The sequence below is a fragment of the Malaclemys terrapin genome, chromosome 7 (genome assembly GCF_027887155.1).
Source record: "Malaclemys terrapin pileata isolate rMalTer1 chromosome 7, rMalTer1.hap1, whole genome shotgun sequence".
Classification (NCBI taxonomy): domain Eukaryota; kingdom Metazoa; phylum Chordata; order Testudines; family Emydidae; genus Malaclemys; species Malaclemys terrapin.
In genome coordinates, this window is record NC_071511.1 from 40227171 (window position 1) to 40249386 (window position 22216).

At 38.0% G+C, this 22216-nt stretch overlaps 1 protein-coding gene across 6 annotated transcripts in view; it reads right to left on the minus strand.

Moving 5' to 3' along the window:
• SLC6A1 (solute carrier family 6 member 1) overlaps positions 1-22216 on the minus strand; it is a 134134-nt gene that overhangs the window by 88424 nt on the left and 23494 nt on the right. The window contains exon 1 of one of the 6 annotated variants that reach the window (XM_054036116.1): positions 21968-22040. The exons of 3 other annotated variants lie outside the window; for them this stretch is intronic. The gene's annotated coding sequence lies outside the window, so the exon portion shown is untranslated. Of the gene's footprint in view, positions 1-16596; positions 16930-21967; positions 22041-22216 lie in introns of those variants that run through there. 2 more of the 6 variants (XM_054036120.1, XM_054036114.1) reach the window with 2 other exon arrangements.

A 22216-nucleotide genomic window follows, 5' to 3' on the forward strand; every position in this document is an offset into this window, starting at 1 on the left:
GGAAAAGAAAAAAGTGTTTAGTAATTGGTCTTTCAAGGATGCAATATGAATCCTGCCTGTTACATCAATATGTATTCTGTTTTGTCCTTACATGTGCTGTCACTGAACAACGGTCTTTAGGAATGAACCATAATGTTGCAGATACATTTATCTGAAAGAGGCTTAGGTATTTCAGAACATAGTAATTTATCAAAATGTTATTGTGCATGTGCATTCTATGCTACTGGATTTCCAACCTGTGATTACACAAGCTACAGCTTCTTTTTGGTTAGGAAAATCGTTGTAAATATTTATTTGAAATAGAGAGCTTTGTTCTATTTTGAAGACAGCTTTCCTTTGGCTGTCACTAATAAAAAAATGTTTGAAGTTGTTAGTTGATGGGCCTGCATTCACACCATTAAGAATAGGCAGACACAGCCTTCTTAAGCAATAGGCACACTGGAGACAGATAAAAAATCAACTCCCTTTTTGCCAGGGCCATAAAGCCCCACAGTGTTATTGTATTGCACCAGTATTGTAACAGATGGAATCACAAGCAGAAACTTCATTGCAGCGGCACTGATGGCACTTTTAAAATAACAACATCTGAGGCCTGCTGCTGTGGTCCTTCTTAGCTGCACATAAACTTGTTGGGCTAATTTGTCTGCTAGAATCCCTGGTTGCAGCACCATTCAATTCAGTTTAGCCCATTTACACCAGCAGAGCATTTACCCTGTTTACACCACCAGCATCCTTCCCTTATAGTTACTGAGCTGTTCAGATGTGAAATTGACAGCTCAGGAAGGTGTCTGGAACTGGGAGGAAGATTAATTTTTTTCCCCTCTGGGTAGAGTTGTCCAGTGGTATTTCTGCCATTGGAAGAAGAGAGATTTGTAACTACAGCTTTAGGATAATTTCATTGCAAGACCTGCACTAAGATAAACAAACAGAACTATTACTTCAATAAAAGTGTGTGGAAACAGAACAAATACATATTTTTATTAATTCTGACTGATCATGTCTTCTTTCCCAAACAGCAGTAATAAAGCAGATGAATCTACAGAGACATTCACAAAACAAGTTGTACACAGAGTGTATGTTGTCCACATAAATCCTCTTTCTCTACTCATTCTCTTCTGTGCTGAAATGAACAAATCCAAAGCTGATGCACAGTGGGAGCAGCAGATATTAATTCAGTTTGCTTTCAGAGACAAGATAGCATCTGATATGGATATTTGTTTAAGTGTAAAGAGATGTAATAAATAATTGTGCATTATTTAATCTTACCAGAGACAGCTTCAGGAATGATTGTTCTTAATTTTCTGTCTGGTGTAGAACACTTACAAAACAGTTAAAAAAACTGGGCATGTTTAGTCTTGAGAAATGAAGAGTGAAGGGAGACCTGTTAGCAGTCTTCAAAGAAGTTAAAGGCTGTTATAAAGAGGACTGTGATCAACAGTTCTCTATGGGTATTGAAGACAAGAAGCAATGGGCTTGATCTTCAGCAAGAGAGATTTTGGTTAGATATTATGAAAAACTTTCTAACTATGAGGGTAGGCTTCCCAGGGAGGTTGTGGAATCTCCGGTCATTGGCGGTTTTTAAAAAAAAGTTGGACAAACGCCTGTCAAAGATGGTCTAGGTTTACTTGGTCCTACCTCAGTGCAGGGGGCTGGACTTGATGACTTCTCAAGGTCCCTTTTAGCCATACATTTATATGATTTCTCAACCCATATACATATAAATGGGTCAAATAAATATATATATTTGGCCCATTTATCCTCCTCAAGGGCAAACTCAGAATCAAATGAAAAGCAAAACTTGAAGCTTATTTGCAGTTTATAAATCATCCTTCTGTAATCCAAAATATTACAGCTTCAAATTCTTCTCTCAGACCTATTCTACTGAACTGGAACAGTGCTATACTAGAAAGTGCATTAGGAAAAAGAAAGGTTAAAATAACTACAACTAAATCGTCTCCCTTTCTCTGAAGCCAAGAAGGTGCCCGACCCAGTGGAATCGGGATGGTTCTACTGCATAAAGGAGGGAGAGGGTCAGAGGATCTGTGACTGTCAAAATGAATACCCATTAGCCATTCTCCATCACAAGGGATCACATTGGCAGTTGCAGCTACTTTAGCCCTTGTTTGTACTAGTGGACACAGAGCAGTTCCTGTGCTGCTCTCCACCCTAGGGAATTGCTTCTTTCACTACTTCCAGCACTGGCAATAACATACACTCTAGCTTCTCACACTGGACACAGGGGCCTGGGCCTCAATGACATGTTATGGTCCTCATCCAAGTCTCACAGATGACAATGGAACAATGGCTGAATTCTTTTGACTGTGACCAGCACTTCACAGTACTAATTATTCCTGTGGCCTGGCTACTAATGAACTTGGTATATATATATATAATTTAAGGGAAGTATTTCACCAAAGATGCAGGTTAAAACTTGAGAAATTAAGGCAACAAATTCCCTGTTTCCCTATCTATGTCCTGAATTAAATAAAAGTTTAATCACACATATGGCTCAGTATTGCTCCCTCTGAAATCAATGGGAGGTTAGCCATTGATTTCAGTAGGATCAGCAGCACAACTATATCCATACTAAAGCAACCTCCTTCGCCAAAAACATTTTTTCAGTTTTAAATAGTTTCTCCAAATTATTATAATATTTTCTCCAAACTGTTCTCCTAAATCAGAACTTGTTTGCACATAATATGGAAGAAAAAAAATCAGTTAAGTACATTTAGTGTGTCAATAGTGAGCTAATGTTTTCAGAATAGCCCAGTCTTTCTTGATCTGTGCTGTAGAAGACTGTAATACAACCATCAGCACAGTAATCTGAATCTTCTACTGTTTTCCTTTATGCATATTTATTTGTGTTAACAATCACCAGGATTTCAACAACTGAAAGTTTTCCACTACACGCATGGAGCGAGCTAGCAGCCAATTCTGATTATTATATAGGAACGTCAATAAACCTCAAACTATGCTGTAGCAAAAATAAGCTGTGGTAGCTTTCTATGGAGTCTGTATAGAATGCATTTCAAGACATCTGCAGAGCAGTAGAAAACTCTGTAAAGAAAAGATATGACCTCTCATCTCATCTAAAATAAATGGGAACATCAGGGCATCTATTGATGGAAAGAATTCATTTGCAACCTGCCAGCACACAACAATACACAGCTTCCTAGCAGGCAGATATATACATATGTTCATTTAACTGCTGCCATTCAGACATCTCAGACACTGGTTATTGGTGAGGTTCTTTTCTGTAACCACTATGACCAACTTACTCTGAAAACAACCCTGGCTTTGTGTTACAGATTTGATGCAATTTTCTGCAACCTGGAAAAATACAATGGATTTATGTAAGAAAACGAAAACACATACTGTGTGATTCACTTGTGAGCATATTTATTCCTCAAACATAAAATGGCACTCAGATTTTTCAAAAGGAAAAGCTTCTAGTTCTGTATGCAGAACACAAAGTAACTGGGTCCCGAGTCTGCTAACAATAATAGTTAGGACTTATATTCTTTTCATATGGCCCACAGACATCCATGAATTTTTACAAAGTATTTGCTTTTTTCAGCGCCTAATACAAAGTTTTGTGCATGACAACCAGAATATGCCAAAAACACTACACATGACTGATACTGCCTGAACAAGAGGGCAGGTCTTTTAAAAATTGGCCAAATTCTGAAGTCACCTGACGCAACCTGCTGTGATCAGCAGCAGCAGCGATCCCTCAAGGTTGAGGATGATCTCTTTCACAGGTTTTATTTTTCATGGGTCCTTTGGTGACCAAGCAGTCCAATCCTTGAACCACAGGCTCATTGGCAGACATCACAGGTGATGTTGGAAGACAGGGTTGGGCCGCAATTGCTGCGTGACAGTTGTCTTTACTTTCTTTTCTGGTGTTTTTCTGTGACCCGGCAAGGTGATTTTCCTCAAAAATGGACATTTCCTCTCTGACATGTCTTTGCCAGTTATCCCTATCCTGGGCTGCTGTTTTCCTGTGTGTGGTGTCAATGCCACATCTCTTGATGTTTATCTTGAGGATATCTTTAAAGCGTTTCTTTTGGCCTCCCCATTTCCTCTCTCTTTTGGTGAGTTGGGCATACAGCAGTTGTTTTGGTAAGTGTACGTCAGGCATGTGCACACAGTGCTGCTCCACCTCAGCTGGTGCTGGATAATCAGGGCCTCAACACTGAAGATGTTGGCCTCTGTGAGGATATTGACATTAGTGCAATGATCCTCCCGCTTTATGTTGAGGATTTTCTGAAGAAAGTGCTGGTGCTGGCATTCCAAGTTTTTCAGGTATTTTCTATAGGTCACTCAAGTCTCACAAGCATAAAGGAGAGTTGGGATTACCACCGATTTATAAACTCAAAGTCTAATGTGTGTTCTGATGTTATGGTTGTTGAACACCCGGCAAGACAGTCTGCCAAAGGCAAGGCTGGCATAGCAAACTCTGTGCTGGATTTCAACCTCTATGTCTCCCCTCTGTGAAAGATGGCTGCCAAGACAGGCAAAGTATTCTACATTTTCCAGTTCTTCTTTGTCGAGGTAGATCTTCCTTGCTGGGTCTGATGATTGACTGGGGACTGGCTGGTGGAGAACTTTTGTTTTGCCGATTTTCAGAGTTAGCCCTAGGCTTTTGTAAGCTTCAGAGAAGCAATTATGGATCCTCCTTTGAGTGTGCAACTACAGCACAATCATCTGCGTACTGGAGTTCAGTTATTGTTGCCAATATTAATATCGGCTGTCATACACAACCTCCTTCACAAACAGATGTAGGATGGAAATCTGAGTCTCAATTTTAAATGCTAAGAAAGAGAAAGAAGAAGCTCTATAATATGTTCCATTAGCTATGTCTCAGCCTCCTCTTCCTGTTCTGGGAAGAAATCAGATAATTGAAAGGTCCGAAGGTTTCTCTAAATTGTGTTTCAATTTTGTCCTTGTGTATCTCCAAATCTTTATTTATGTCAAACCAGACTTCACTTAGATTGTGATAATCTATCATCTGCCAAGCCCCTCTCAATCCCTCTTCAATTTTTTGTAAACTTAATGCCACTCTAGAATTTCTTGTTGTGTAAAATAATCAAAACAGTCTTCATGGTAAGTGCAAATTTTAATATACTTGTAGTAATCAAATGCAAAGACACAGTCTTCCTTCAGCGTTCCACTGAGTGTCACTGTAAAGCTGAAGCAATAATCCTCTTTTTCAGTCAACCAACCATGAAGATGAAGTTCCACTATGTGCTCTGTACACTCTTTAAATCCCAAGGAGAAAGCAATAACACCTAACACACTCAGGCACCAGGGGCCTTAAATGATTGACCTAAGTAGTATTCTTAGCTTTTCCTTTTATTTTTGTTTGAGAAAATGGCCAAAAAAAAAAAAACCCCACAACAACAACAACAAAACCCACATACTTTTTCCCTGTGTTCTTAGACGGCTTCTTCAGTAACTTGGACACTGTGGCCCAGATTCTCAGCTGGTGACAATCAGTGTTGCTCTATTGATTTGGGTGGAACAATGCTACCTTACAGCAGCTAAAAATCTGGCCTACTGTTCTGTGGTTTTCTCTTCAAATGGGTGAATGCATTTTTCCATGTTTAGTTGCTTGAACCTATTGTCAGGTCATTTTTTTGTGTCCAACCAACCATTTTGCTTCTGATTCTCTTAATTTTCTTTAATTTTCCTTCACCTCCATCTTTTGGAGCATCTAGCAGTGGAACTGCAAGTTTAAATCTGCCTGGGAACAGTGTCAATCATTTCTTTAAATTGCATATTTTGTGCTACATTGACAATGTTGTTAGTATAAAAGAAGGTTGCAACTTTTTTATCTTTGCCTTTCACTTGTTTTCATGGCATAATCACGTGCCCATCCTTGTCTTTTTTTTTTTTTTTCAGTGTGTTGACGACAAATGGAGTGTGCTCCTGAATGAAGCTGATGTTGAAGTATGGCTGGCAGGCTTGGAAGAGGCATTTAAAATGCCCGCTGAGGCTACATTTCAATAACAACAATGGCTTGAAAATGTCTAACTTTTGGGATCATCAAACTCAAAGTTCTGGTCTTGAACATCACTAGAAAAGTTTCATTCAGTGACACATTTGATCTTGAAGAATGTGAAGACACTGATTTTCTGCGTCTTTTGAGAGGATCATCTGTCCTTTCTATTTTGTTATGCAACTCTTGAAAGTGTTTACATTTTACTTCAGAAAGTGCATGTTTGTATTGGTTCAGTTCTGTCACTTGATTCTTACAACTTTAGGTGTGTTACACACATGTATACACAGGTGTATGGGAATCCCTAAACTCTGATCTCCCTTTTTGCAGTATTTATTAGCAACTTTTACGTTCACTACCATTAGATTGACAAATAACCACTGTGGATTCATCACTGTGAAGACTGAAAAACAAGATGGCCAGATAGCTTTACAAAGACCTACAAGATCAGATGTCAGACCTACTTTCCACAAGTTTCTAGATTCAAGCCCCCTCAATAGTTTACAATTGCAAGGCACTGCAGTATACTCAGAATACAGCAGTCCCCATTCTCAAAGAAGTGCAGAGACTACTCCCTCCTAACAGTAAGGTAGCAGGGAGGAAGCAGGCTTATGGCCTCACATCTCTTCCCAACATGCTATGGAGCTGGGTGTCAGCACATCAGGGAGCAGACTGCCAACTGTGCCAAAAATACTGGTGTATGCAATGTCAAGATCCTCTGTGTATTCCATAAATGCATTGGGGGGGAATTCACCCTTTTGATCCCAGTTGGCTATGCTGATTTTCTGTAATTCTGAGAGAGAGAGAGCGAGCGAGCGAGCATGTGCACACACATACACACCACAAGCAAAGGCCTTCCTAGGGCATGTTGTTGTATTTCATATCAGTTGAAGTAAGCAGCTCAGTCTTCAAATTATCCAGGTTTTCTCATTTGACATCATTAGACTGGGTACTAGGTGAGCTGCCAGAATACAGTTGGAATGACTCTGCCCCAAATGTTAGCTGCAAATCTTGGGAAGAAATGGCCTATAAAGGGTGAATCAAGCAAAAAAGCAACATCAGGAAATAGAAAACCACGCTGCTAACTTAGAGCTGTCACTAATTCAGATACAGATGCTAAATGTTAGAAAGGAAGCGGTACAATAGTGGCTCATGCTCTAGAGGTGATAAGGAAGTGACAACAGTTAACTGTGCCATTACCACATGTCAATGCCAAGTTAAGAAGACATGGCACTGTGTTGTTCCTATGACTGACCCCTATTTTCATTTGGGTGCACAGCCTTTGTTAAGCTATATGTCACAAGTGGCATCTTATTTCAGCCTGTTAGTTTGTTTTCCTCATGGCAAAGGAATCACTTGTCTTCTGGGCTTTGAACCAAAGAATCTAATTGCTGGACCCACTGCTAAATGGAAAGCCAATGACTCTTTTAGCAACTTTTATTTTATGGATGACTAAACTTTCTAATCAAAGCACCCAGCTTAAGCAGGGTCAAACAGAACATTGGGAAAATATCTAAACGTAAGAAAAGATGCAAACTGCACTGTGTGTTCACTGAAAATTATACAGATATGTGGTTAAGAGCTGGACTTTTTACACGGGGCCTGATTCTCCACCCACTGACACAAGTGGTCTCATTAACTTTAATGAGACTGCTTATGTGAGGAAGTACTCCTCAAAATGAGTAGAGATGCAGATCTTGGCCAAATATGTGTATAATTGTGAATGCATTAGAAACTCAGTTTTTACTCAAGCAGAACTTCCATGGACTTCAATGGTTCTGATTTCAATATAAATTCGGCATAAGAAGAGACTATAAGAATTTGGCCCATTTGTGGGATATACAGTCATAGATACATGACAACCATCGGTTCCAATGGTTGTGAACTCTGCAAAAGGAATAGTAATCTTAATGGTTCTACTTAAACACATCTTGCATCTGAAGAAGTGAGGTTCTTACCCACGAAAGCTTATGCTCCCAATACTTCTGTTAGTCTTAAAGATGCCACAGGACCCTCTGTTACTTTTTACTTAAACACAGTAGGTTCTGAAAGCAACAGATCCTTGTAAGTCTTTGAAATAGAGTACAAACACAAAAGGTTATTCTTCATGAGAATATCTTATGATGGTTCGAATGATCCAAAACAATGTAACAGTGCCTCAAACAATGGTGTCTTCATTCTGAATTAAACACTAGCAAGAATTTGATCAGACATTTAATATCAAGCAAAAACAGATTTAATGTGTGAAAATATTAGTGCCCAAAATCCAATGACTTCAAATAGACTTATAAAAGATACCAAGAATTGTGGTTTTTTTTTTTTTTTTTTTTAAGTTTAACCTATTTTATTAGGAGTTTCATAAGTCAGCAATGAAATTAACTAGGCACTTTGCTAGTTGGCAATGGAAGGATTTAAGAACAGGTTTAATAGCAAAAGGAAGAATTGAATTCACAGAGTCTGAGCACTGCATTCTAAAATTACTTGTACTAATGAACTAAGTTACACAACCCGGTAAGTAATTATTGGAGATAACTCACATTTCCAAATCTATCCTCTCCAGCAGTCATCTCAAACTGATAATATTCCATAAATAATCAAAACAAAACAAATAACCCCTGATATTTGTATCTGTGCAGGGCTGATGCCATAAAACAACATAAATTCAATTTCAATGTTACAGCTATACTTCTGAGAGTGAAAAATTACATTCAAACAATGCAAGAGTCCCTAAACTGCATGCAACTGACCCAAAAGGTTTATAAGATGAACAGTGTCAAATATTGCCTTAAAAAGTCAAGTTATAAAGAACAAGGTAATGTTTAATTCAAACCTATGACTGGTATAGGCAAGTAAGTGTATGGTTTACCACACTCTCCCAGGGGTTCAGCACTGGGAGTGCAGATTAATTTGCATTCAGATTCCCTAGGATGCTCTGAATCAGTCAATGTCCTGAATAAGACCAGTCCCTGGCAAGCACCACCCAATCTTGGGCAGCAGTGGACTCCCTCGTAGAACGAGGCTTAAAGGCACATTGTGGTGCTGTGACTCCCATGGGGAAGATTTTCTTCCTCCAGGGTCATGAGTCTGAGTTACTGCCATGGAATTAATCTGACTGACAAAGTGCACCTAGGCAGGGAACAGATACTGCCTCAGATTGAACACAATGTCTTTGAGCTCATGGGCCCAATTCTCATCTGATGTAACTAAGTGTTGCTTCACTGACTCCAATGGAGCCTTGCTGATTTACACCTACAGAGGAGCTGGTCCTACGTGTCTTTTTTTTTTTTTTTGGCCAACTATTACCTTTTCTTAAGTTAGGACCCAGAAATCACTGAACATGGAACTTTTAGTGAAATAAGTCATTTTTTAAAATAAAATTCAGACACTTTTTGATTAAATAACCAATATTGTGAAAAAGGGCCACTGATGAATTCTTTCCTGAGTGAATGATCCATCTAGGCAAAGGCCTTTTGATATTGTGATAAATGTGAATGTCAAGCATTAAACAAACAAAATTAAAAAACTGACTAAAACAAACTAGATTTGGCCAAGCGGGATATGTTAAACCAGAAATTCCACTGATTTTGGCTCCCTCTTTAGCTTTTGAATCATTTGTGAACATGTCCTGTTAACTGTGAATGTTCACCAAATATATTGAATGAATATAGTAAAATGTCAAACAAATTCTAATCTGGCCAATCCTAGACGAGTGTACACCGATAATGATACAAAGAGGAGGAACACTGAGGAATGAGGACAATGTAGAAGACATCTGAATGACAGGATGCTTTGCTAAATATTATGGGCCTGATCACACACCCACGGAAGTCAATGGCAGAATTCCTATTGGCTTCAGTTGCGCAGGATCAGCCTAGACGTGCCACCTGAAGTGGTTTCCTGAGAGCTAAGGCTCGTATTCCACAATGGTACTTAGGCACCTAACTCCCACCTGATTTAAATATCTTTGAAGATCTGGTCTAGGTGTACAAGTTAATGATTTTAATTTATTTCACCACTGAACACCTGGGTCAAATTCTGATCTGTTGGAGCTCACAGACGAACTGGAGTTTGGTGGTCTTAGCCTAGTTACCACATAATTTGGTATCTCTAGGGATCTGCTCAAAAGAAACCCAGGACTCTATGTGTAGGGTTAATCCAGATCAAGAGCCATGTGGGGAAGCAGGCACAGTCCTGCTAATAGAAGGTGAAATTTATAGTAGCTCACAAGATCTATGCACCACTTACATCTCATTCGAGCCCCATTTTGAGGATTTAAATGGGACAGAAGTGCCTTGTGCTGTCCCTCTGCACACAGGAGAATATCCTTCAGTAGAGGCGTTGTTTTAGCCAACACAGTTAGCCCCTCATTTCCAATGTGAATTAGAGGACTAAAAAGAGTCACAGTGTGAATATTGGTGATGAAATATCATTTAACTCAATTAGAAAAAGCCCACAGTAATTGTAGGATCATATCTGATATAAACTACCCTTATAATAATCCCCTCCCCCCCCCAAAAAAAATCAAACCTAAACAAAATACAGTTAGTTTTCAAGGTACTCTAAATTCATAAATGGTTTGGATGCAGTTAGTCTGCTTAGTAAGCCACAATTACTTGGTAGCTGAAACGTGCATTGTAAAATGCATTTACGTGAATACTCTAAACTCTTGCAATCAATATGCAGCACAGATCTCTCCACTATAGCAGGTACATTATCTTGTATGGCACATGCCCGGTTACCAAGGCAACCAGTATCCTTCAACCAACTCTATTATTATGGCTATTACAGGCTTTTAGAATCTCTGGTGTCCAAGCCATCACTCGGGGCTACTTTGTGTTAATAACCCTCAAGTATAGATGCAAGCAGAAAAGCAAAAAAATACAGAAAACTCTGCTTTGCTGATAAACAGTATTAGAAGGCAAAAGGTGGCCTGGGAAATTAAATTCCATCAGTTAAGGGGAAGCAACTCTTATATAACAATCTTTATTAAGTCAGACAAATGTAGTGACAGTTCATTGCAGACATTCAATTCTGAAGATGAATCACTGTCTCAGTAAATCTGATGGTAGAGAATGGATACGGTACGAATTATATGAAAGAAAATCTTTCTGCAAATCTGTAGCATTGCAATATTAATTTCTCATTACTGCAGATATCAAACGTGCCTATGAAAAAGGATTGAAGTAAGCTATAAATGTATCAACAAAATGAAGGAAGAAAATTATTTCGATTTTACCTTTTCATGTTGTCTATTGAATTTGGAGAGTTTTGATGTGCTACTATCAAATTTATTATCTTTACAGTATAATCTGAATTTGATTAATATAAATTGTCCCAGAACACTTTGGGAAAACATTCTATATCAATAATTGCCCAGGCCATTTTTGTATATAAGCTTTTCCACATCAAAGCATTCCTACAACCTCATTATGCTCTGTAGAGCTTAATTCAAAGTCTCCCTGAGCCACCAACCAGGGAATTTCAGGCAGAAAATAAGTAACCTAATTTATTAAAACAATCCTTGCCAAATCATCCCATAACTTGCTAGCTAGAAAATGTGAACTACATGCTGGGCAGGGTAGGAGGGATGATGCTTTCAAAGCAGTGGTTTTGTGGGCTCTATGAAAAACTCAGACACACTCTACACTAGGAAATTTACCGATTGCAGACAAAAAGGTTTCTGAGCTTGTGCAGAATATGACTGATTCCTATTTACCTTTAAACTGTGCTCAGCACTGTTTCAGAAACCATGGTTATACTGAACTAGTTCTGAACATATTTATCCTTGACTATGCTGGCCACATCTAGCACCAGTTGTCAACAAGAGGCAAAATGCCTACTGTGAGCCGCAGAGTCAGTCTGCAGAGTTAACACCTCATTGAGATGAACAGAACCATTCTGCACCTCTCTCAAGATCCATTCCCTCCTATAGGGCCGTAGAAGAGCCAGCATGGTTCCAGGGTATAGAGAGGGTGGGGACAGGACTTTGAAAGCTCACGCATCAGATGCACAAGCATTTTGCCCTGTGGAGTCCAGTTCCACATGCGATCCCTGTGCACTCCTTGAGTAGCAGCTGGGTAGTGGCTCCACTCATGCAATATGGCCTATCGTGTGCTCAGGTTGGATTTACAATTTGAACTTTAAGCAGTTCACAACCGCCTACTGTTTCGGGCTGGTTGGCTATGGATACATGAAGACAGCACTAAACTGGGGTCACATTTGGAAGGATTTCTTTCCATTGCCTAGATGAAAGTTCAAATACTCCAGAGGTTGATGTGAAACTTTCCTACGCACCCTTGGCCAGTGAGTTTGTTAAGCATTGAGAAAAGTCAACAGAAAAATCACTTCATATGTTCACCAATAACATTAACATCATACACTTCTGACCGATTTATCAGTCAGACTTGAGCTTGATCTCCCTTGCTGCCCATATGTTTTGTGCCTGCAGTTAACAGGAGACAATCTACTGCTTAGTCTGCTAAGCACCCAGTTTCAGGCACAAATCTGGTACATAGCTGTCCAAGTGGTAGATATGTGGCAACAATTAACTACAGGCACAATTTCTGCATTGCAACAGAAGCGAGGCCATCGTGTGAGCTATATAAACTTAAAACATCTTTAAAGTTTGCACTGAAAGCTCACCCTGTCCTTCAATTTTCAGGTCAGATTCCAAAGTCCTTACTCATACAAAACTCCTAGTGAAATCAACAGGTCAAAGCTTGCTCTTAAGTTACACCAATATAGTCCAGAGCAAAATTTGGCCTGGAGTAAGAACTTAGGGCCATGTTGTGCCTGACCATTACATAAGTGAACAATGAGGGGTAGAGGGCACAAAGCGCTCCCCAATCACCCCTACGCAGGCCAGGTAAGAGCTGAGCAAAACTGGGGATACTCTGCATGCTCCCTCTCTGTGCTGCAGGGAGAGCAAGGTATTGCTAAGGGGATGGGGAGGAGGTGGGAGATACCTTGATCCTTCCCTCCCTCATATGCACCTCAGTAAAGTCAGATGCCTGGCAGCCCAAAGGGAAGTAAACTAGTAAACTGTACTCCACAAAGAGACAATAATGGTTGCACAGACTTTGTGCATTCAGAAGTGCCCCAAACAAGAATGGCTCATTAGTCACCCGGTACTGTGGGATGTGTGCACTCTGAACAGTCAAGCCCTTAAAGAATCTGTCCTGAGTAAATACTGCTATCATTCATTTAAAACATTAAAATGTTTAAAAACATTAATAGTTGTAGCTTATTTATTATGTTGTTTATTTTGTTGAATTAATAGTGGCTTGATATATACATAAAATTAGCATTATTATTAGCATTAATACTAAACAAAATTAGGATTCAGAATATCGTAACCTTTTGCACTCTGCTGAAAAGGAGGAACATATCAAATGAATAAAACACACCTACTACTTGAGGGTCCATCCCCCCACTACCCTTCTAGTTAGATAAACACATAATTTAGATAATAAAATGTTTATTTTAGTTTCCGGAGGTTTCGGGATTATAAATATTTTCCCCAGCTGCATATTCATCAAAGCAACCCCCTCTGGTCATTCAGAATTATTTAAACTATAATTAAAAGTATTCATCTGATTGTATCTACCCCTCGCTGGTGTTTATAACATTTACTCGTACATGAGGCTGCAAAGCCTCTGCATGTTTTCAGTAATGTCTGTGCTGATCATCAGTGCAGTAGTAGGAATCTGTGCATCTCTGCCCTGCTGAATGTCTCCTTAAGGCTTTCAATGGCCTGAAAAGAAATTCAGGAAAAGAGAAACATACCAAACAGTGCCCCCTTGCTGTTGACCAAAGATGGAGGCCATGTTTTTAATCCTAAAATGTTTTCACCATCTAGGATTAGAGTTTCCACTTCACTATAAACATTAGAAAGAAAATGAAGTCACTTGGTGGAAAAATGGGATTATAGTAGTGAGAAATTTAAAAGACATACCAGACAGATACCATCCCCCTGTAGGCAGCATATCAGTTATGAGATTGATGTTATACCCCCATTTTAGCCAGAAAAATCTAGTTAGCTAATAACAGTCCCAAGATTCTGGTTTGTAAGGAAATCTTAATACATCTCTCTGACCCATAAAGTATCAATTCTGAGTTCTAAAGACACTTAAATTGCAATAGAAATGTCACAATTCCACACACCACATAAAAACAGTACACTTTTACATGGCATAAGTGTAGAATACACATATCTGAAAAAAGGTGCACATCTTGGGATCAGTTGTGTTATTTTATTTAAACAAGAGAGATGTACAAGTCAATGGAAGTTTTGCTTGCACAAGGAATGCAGGATCACCCCTTGTGATAGCAAATCTTATATTTCTGTTTTCTCCCTTAAAAGCCACAAAGAGATGGAATGTACCAGACATACAGTCTGTCTGAAAAGGTATGTTTACTTTTTCAAATGAAACTTCCCAAGCAAATAGGTTTCTGACATGTACTCTTGCTTCTGATTGAATATTCAACCATTCCAAAAGAGGCTTTTCTACCTTTTTACTGTGCACAGTTTTGCTTTTGTCACATTAGTTTATGGAGCTATATAATTAACTATTATATACACACTGGGCAGACACTACAAAGGCAAATTATTCCAATATTAAAATGAAATTAATATTTTTTCTGTTTAAAAAAATCTTTACTGCCTTCCTTATGTATCCTTATTATAATATCTGCTGTGTTTTTAACAAGTGGTGTAAAAAAAAGAAAAGTAAAAAACTTGATCAGATTTCCCCATATTTTAAATTAAATATTTTTCATAAAATATGATAATCAAAATCATATAGCTTAAAATACAGAGGTGGGACTTGATTTTATTTATGGTATTCTTTAGAACTGATGGATCATTTAAATTTATATTTATGGACCTATTTTTAAACAAGGATCATTCTATAGTTTAGGTTACACTCAGGCTTAAGTAACAAAGTGTGAAGGTTATAAAAAATAAATCACTGGATTTCTTGCTAATAAAATTGTGAGAGTAAAAGTTAAACATTTATTCACAATTTGAAATGACTAAAAATATACTGTAGTGTTTTTAATTCATTGTCCAGCAACAGATATTCTTTTTGAGAAGTGATTCAGTGCCTGAAAATGATTTCAGAACAATAAACATGAAAATGAGTCTCTTGCTTATTGAGATTTAAATCTTAAAGTTAAATTGTCAAGACCTACATCTGAATCTATGTAGTGGATAATGCCTACTTCAAGTCAGGTAGAAATATGGTTTTGATTTATTTACTCTATTTTCATGAACAACAGTTGCACATCTGGGTTTCTTAAGAGCAAGACAAATATTCAATTTACAAAATGCTGAAGTGAATACTGGAAGTGGTTTAGCAGCTAGTGTGCAACATTTCCCTTTTACCACAGAATCTACATCTTTTGTACATTCCAGGTTTCCAAATGAAAATACATTTGACGGGTTTTGTATTGCAGAACTATGAGTGAATCAATATGAAAGCAGAATTATAGCTAAAACCTGCAGAGTCTTTTCATGTTAAAAGCTGATCACACTGGCAGTGTGAGAAATTGGAACAGAAACATACAAATCAGAATTTAAATTGTCTGACTATGTTGGGCCTGTTACCCTGGGCTAAATCCAAAGTATTACCACAAAAGCTAATGAAGTTACTCCAGCTATACCAGTGTTACTGAGCAGTATTTAGTCCCTGGCTTGCAGATTACACCATTACCACTGCCGATGCTGTCAGCATCCTCATTTTTACAAACTTGTGTATTTGCCTCATTTTAAATAATTGTTAAAATCATTACAAATTAATTTTGCATAACCACAAAATATCCCTACAAAATGCTAGTGGTTCTTTGCAATCTCACACATTTCATTGCTAACACTACTATTTTCAAATCTTTTGAACTTCTTGGTACTTTTGAATTTGTGGAGGAAAAAACCTAAAATAACTTTTTAATCATTTTCAGCACTAGTAAGTTTAGGACCAAATCCTGAAAGAAAATTTCCCCTGAAGTTAACAGAAGTTTTGCATCAATTAGTCAAGTTGATTTGCTCCCTAATCTAAGGAGACATCATAACTTTTGATTTATCTGAAAGAAACACACTTGTAAAGCGGGGCTATACATTTTGTTCCTATTAAGTGAACCAGTAAAAACAGCGTGAAGAAGTCTCATGTTCTATGATGAATTCCTTTATAGAGTAAATATGGACAAATACTAAAAGATGATTTATGAACAGTAGTAACCTATTCAATGTCTACATTTATTCTGATTTAGAGCCTAAAACAAAAATGGAAAACAAGCATAACATTTGCTGCTTACTCATATCCTTTGCAGATTAAGATAATTCTTTAGAGAGCAAATGGAACAGAATATTTCAGTCACTATACTGGTTTTACTTTTTAAATCTATTAATTTGTGTTAACTATTAGACATAACGTAGATATAGTAACTGCTGATTTGCATGAAGTTCTGCTTTACATCCTTTTGGATTTTTACATAATATAATACAAAAACTGCACATCTTGTCTACTATCATTACATCAGTACAATGACAAGACATTACTGCCTCATTTTCATTTTCTTCAACAATTGCCACAACTGACCTTGTTTTTCCAAAATGAATTCTGTCACAGTAATGAAAATGTTCATTGTCCTTCTCTGTTTGGCCAAATCGGTGCAGTCATCTCATGTTCAAGAAGGTCATTATTGCAGTAACAGTCATCATGCTTTGATAGTCTCTAGTAGAAAGCATTCAGAAAAGGTTCTGAGATGCTTGGCTTTCCATATTTTATATAACCAAATATGTCAGTGCATTACAGCACAACCATGTAAATGTCATTGGTCATCATCTAAAATTCAGTCAGAAGGCATAGATGTTTCACAAAGTCCAAACCCATCTTTTGTTTTCAATGTGCAATTCAGGCACAAGCTAGAAGATTCACAGCATGTGGCAAATCCTGAGAGGAGAGTGAAAAGAAATTTCCATGGAATATTATCAAATCAGGATTCTCTCTAACACTAGAGTTCTATTGTTCGTTCATACTTGAGTCATTCTAGAACAGGTTTACAGCTCATGAAAATTTGTTATTTCATGCAAGATGGGTGCAGACAGGCTTATGGGATTTATTTAGAAATTTATCTGGCACCAATAACTTGTGGGTGCCTACCATTTATGGATTTAATTATAAAACAACCGTCCCCCTTGCTTGTTAACAATGCACATGTCCAATCACTACTCAACAGTTCCTAATACAACACTGGTGAACTACAGAAGTTGACAGGCTTGCTGATGTAACATTTCTCTGTCTTAAGTAAATAGGTTGATCTCATTAATTCAACTCAACACCAGCTCTTGCATTGAGATTAGCCTGTCCACGGTTATTAAATCATTGGCTTCTTTTGAAATGTAGTTCCATGAAGCCATGATATTTACCAAACTTGGTGGTTGTCTTTGAGAATCAAAGATGAGAGCAGTAACTGCAATCACCAGGATGGGGATTATAAGAGGTGGGTTTCATTCTTTAATACCTTCCAAACCCCAATAAAGAACCAACAGCAACATGAAGACAACCTCTTTTCCCTGTCTTTCATCATGCACAATACTTGTTGTATAAAGAGAGATATAGCAGAATTTACACACACACACAAATGAAATAAAAACCTTCCAAGTTTATTAAGAACAGTTTACTTAAGCTGATAGCTGAATCTCAGAATTTTTTCAAATTTATCATATACAATTAATGAGTAAGATAAAAGAGTATGTATAAAATCAGCTGCATATGATTTATCATATACTTATAGAATTCTATAAGTATTTACAGATCTGTGCAAAAATATCCAAGCTGCTCTATAAACCAGCAGCCTACCCCAGCCATCATTTAAATGACACGTCTTTCCTTTTAAAACCCTTACTTTAGGGGGATAAACATGATACCAAAATTTTGTACTAAAAATTAAAAATTGTATCAGATTACCTTATGAAAAACAATGAAATTTTCTTACAGAAATTTAAATGAAGGAACAATTCCATTACAAACGGGGTTTACTATAATCAGAATTACAATGTCCACACAATAATGCACTGAAAGATTTTAGGATTGTTGCTCTGCTTCTCAATAAACCGAGTTTCATTAAGTCTAAGTTCATGATAGGAGACTTCTGCTGTATTAATACAACTATATTAGAGGTTCAACTATTTCAATTAGAGTTTATAGTTATCAATATAGAAAACTAACATTGCAATTATCATCAGATTATACCCAGTTACAGTTATAGCTAATATTTTGGTTTGATTGATAGTTTTTTGGGGGGGAAAGCTTTCAAATATATTTGTGCTTAATGATCAACATTTGCTAACCTGGGTGCCTAAACTTAGGTATCCAAACCCGTATTTGGGTACATAAATAAAAATGGCCTGATTTTCAGAAGTGCTGAACTTCCACAAATCCAAGTGAAATGAGTGTAAATTGAATATGCTCAGCACCTTTGAAAATCAAGTCACCTTTACTTAGGTGCCTACTCATGGATTTAGCAGCACCAGGTTTGAAAATATTGGTCAATGTCTACACTTCTAGATACGTTCTCCCCATTTGAAGTTTCATTATCTAAGTCCTTAAATTCTAAGGAGATCAGGATCAGTCCATTGCTCTTACATGTCCCACCCTGACTTCCAAAAAGGAATGTTTTTTTTTGCTGGAATTCAGTGTTATTCACTGGAATTTGCCACACAGGTCAGGAAATTCCCTGAAGGGAAGGGAGAATTTTAAGACATGCATATCAAATCTCATTACTGTTCTTTTATGAGAATCAATCAAATGAAGGATGTGATGATGTCATTATGACATCATCTACTTAGGGATTAAAAATCATCGCTTCTTGGCAATTGAACCAGTCCAACAGAGAACAAAGAAAGCACTGGAAGAGTTATGATCTGTTCCATTTACTGTAGGATAAACTAATCATTTAGTCCTGAAAAACAAGGCATGTTGTAGTTTAATTCTACCTGTTGTTTCAAATAATAAGATAGTTCTATTTTTCCTATACCTTAGGTCAATCCAACTGCTTTTTTATTAGCCATTTGAGGAAAAAAACAAGTAACAAATTTGTTCCATTCCTGGTATTTTCTTTTGGTGTTTTTTTGGCAATTTCCAAACATGTAATGCCCCCAAACCTTTTTTCTACAGATGAGCAGCATCTGCCTCTAAGGAAAAAGCTCATGCGCTGCATACAAAGGTAATCTTATTTTTTTTAAAAGAAAGACATCTTTATTTTAAAATAAACCCCAATAATCTCATACTTCTGAAATCAAGCGGCCCTAAGTCCAACAGCAGAAAAGTAGAAATTACACTAGCTATATTAATTCTAATAAAATAAGCTAGAAACATCCATTCTACAAGGCTCTGATATCTGTAGAGATTCTATGAAGCTTCTTTCTCCCTTAAAAGAAAAAAAGCTTTGTTCATGAAAAAGAAATTTGTCATGCTATTTCTGGTGGCTATTTCTGGGCTTCCAAAAAGGGTTAGATGCCTGGAATCTATGCCTGACCTGATTTTCTTTAAAGTTCACTCATCTCTATTGAGAACATAGATTTAAATCTAAGTTCAAATGCAGCTAAGCAAAGAAAATAAGTTAACTGAAATTACAACTCTTGGAAACACATTAACAAGCTATAAGTATGTTACTAAGCTATCTCTATGTTTTCAAATCAGTGTGTTTTTTTAATTCTAGACCAAAACTGAAGCACAATCATGTTGATTTAAAATGTTATCTCATCTTCTGCAAAAAAATACTTTTATTAAGACACTCAGAAAATTTTATGTCATCATATCTAGAGTTTCATTGGATGAGGGTTGCATGTTTTCCAAATACAAATGATGCAGATAATATCCAAAGAATGCTCAACTTACTCTTGAAAAAAACCTCTGCTCTTCATTTTTGTTCAATGAATTTCTTTATAAAATATTGTAGTTTGTTAAATCTAAACAATTACTCTGTTCATTTAAAAAAAATAAATTATAGTTCACCAATTTTTATCAAGAACTGTTTCATACATAACAAAGGACTGACAATATGCAAGTTACATTTAACATACAAGAAAACATCCGTATAGATATAATTTTTTTTGTTAAAAAATCTAATTTCCAGCACTTTCACTGTACATATTGTTAAACAGACACACTTCACTCTTTTCAAACATTAACACCATCAACTGAAGTTCATGAACATATTTAGCTGAATGAACAATTTCTCTTTAAAATCCAGATGCAGACTGCTCTGTCAACCATTCCCATAGCATCTCATTTGAAATTTGTTACTTCATAGAACATTTGTCACATCCCAATGCATTGTTTAGAGAAAATATTCCAACCACTACCATCTAGCTCTCCAATACCACCTCACCATCCTTCCTCCAACAGTGAAAAAAAAAAAACTCAAACAAAAATAAAAAGATGGTGAAGAGCATCAGAACCATCAACGGCTATTTTTTTGTAAACAGGTGAACTATCATGTTCATGAAATAAAAGTGACATAAACAGTAGCTCTTTCGTGCAAGAATGATATTATTTTAGTCATTCAAGTTAACAACACTTATTTGTTTCATGTTGACAATTTTTTGATCTCTTCACCCTGTCTACTTCAATAGAACAAAGATTTTGCGTTAACAAGAAGTCAGTGTTTAGATTAGTGAATAACAAAATGAGGAACAAAGAGCACTGATTCAGTTCTTGCTAGGGGCTTAAGAGTGCCTGTACCTAACTATTTCTGCAATCCAAAATGTACAGGTAAAAATCAGGTTAGGCTGGGGGTTAAACACCTTCAAGCAGTTACCTTCTGGGGAGAAAACTGGGAACAGGAATGACTTTACACTGGCATTAGGCAAATTCCTGTTCATTGACCTTCATTACCAAAGCTCTTGGCACAGAATGCTCGGGATGCTCCTAGATGCCACTGTTGATAACATTGTGGAGGAAAGCAACGTGACAGGGTGCAAATAGGGAGAAAATGGGAAATGTTCAGCAAATAGCTCAGCAAGAAGACAAATCTATGTGATAGGCTGATATGCAGTCTTCCTAACAGGTGTCTGGTGGTTGCTTTACATACATATAATAAATAATGTATGCATGTGCAGCAAAGGTAGTTGCTAACTCTAAATCTAAAACCTGGTCTTTTAAATGAGGGAATAGTCCTCTAAGATTTGATATAATGAAATCTAAGATTATAGCCACTACCAGGATAACAGTTTCAATTCCACCTTAGTTGCCTTTTTCTAGTCACCAAAAGTCTTAGATTCCCTTTTTGCAACTGTCCACAATTTGATATTGTTGCATATAAGCTCCCCTCCCCCCCCCCGCCCCCAAGATGTAGCTACCTGCGGTAAAATTATAAGTGTTCTTTTTCAATGGGAATAGAAACTGAGCTTGATATTTAGTTCACCCTGTAGAAAATCCTAAATTTTGATCAAAGACATTTTTTGCACATCACACAAACCATTAAGATAGCTTGTGAACCAAACTTTTAGAAACATCTCACCCATTACACACTAGACTGTTTGTGTTTTCAAAAATGCTGCATTTCAGAACTGCACAAGCAAACAAAAATCATTCCCAAGACATCATACTCCCCACAATGTACCACAGGGTGCAAGTAAACTTCAGGCAAGTGTCACAGACACAGTGATCTCGCTCCAGCCTCGCTGACACGGAGCTGGCCTTAGAGCAGATTCAAGCGGGAGGCATGAGCAGGACAGGTAGATGCCACAGGTAGAGGCTATTCTCAGGGCAGGACCGCCGGGTCCCCGTGCACTACAAAGTGCCAGTAACGGGCTCGCTGGGGGGCTGTCGTGCCCAGAGAGAAACCCTGAGTGTAACGGATCCAACCGCCACCGCAAATCCCGACACTTCTCCGTCCATCCGGCCCCGGCTCCAGCCAAGCACCCCGGGACGGCGGGGCGCGGAGAAACCGCCACACACCTACCTGCCGGGCTCCCGAGGAGGCTGCTGCAGCCGCCGCCGCTGGCCGATGTGCCGGAGCCCGCCCGCGCTGCTCGCCCTGCCCGACAGGACTGTTCATTGAAAGCTCGGCGCCGGCTGCACACTCCGAGCTCTGGCTCGCCCTCCCCGCGCAGCACGCGCGAGCCCACCCGGAGGAGGGGAGCCGGGCCGAGCGGCCCCGCCCCCACTGCCTGGGTCCTACACCTGGGTGGGGGGGGGGTGCGGGTGCCAG